Source organism: Pteropus vampyrus, unplaced genomic scaffold (genome assembly GCF_000151845.1).
Source record: "Pteropus vampyrus isolate Shadow unplaced genomic scaffold, Pvam_2.0 Scaffold1141, whole genome shotgun sequence".
Classification (NCBI taxonomy): Eukaryota; Metazoa; Chordata; class Mammalia; order Chiroptera; family Pteropodidae; genus Pteropus; species Pteropus vampyrus.
The window spans coordinates 22,363-22,737 of NW_011889922.1; positions in this window are offsets into that span (position 1 = coordinate 22,363).

Genomic DNA, 375 nt, shown 5'->3' on the forward strand with positions numbered 1-375 from the left:
TGTGTTCACGGCCCCTGGGCTGTTGCTGCTTCCGGTCCCTCTCCGCAGACAATGAGAAACTCGAACGCATGCACGGCCTTCTCTCGGCTTTATGAGAACGCTAGGCCCATCGAGTGCTCAGCTTTCCGTCATGAAGCTGGATCCGCTTGCTTATCTCATGTCTTAAAGTGGAAAGCGACAGAGTTTAATTTCCCCGTCACGCCTTCCCTAGGGACAGTGATGTCCCCCCTCGACACGAAGTCGGCGTGACCGCACACTCGGGCGGAGACGTAAGTGGAACTGGGCAGTTACACGGAGCCAGATGACAGAGCGTGTTACGAGAAAAATGTGTCCGAGGGGTGAATGGTCAGACAGGCTCCCCGGCTTCCCCGACTC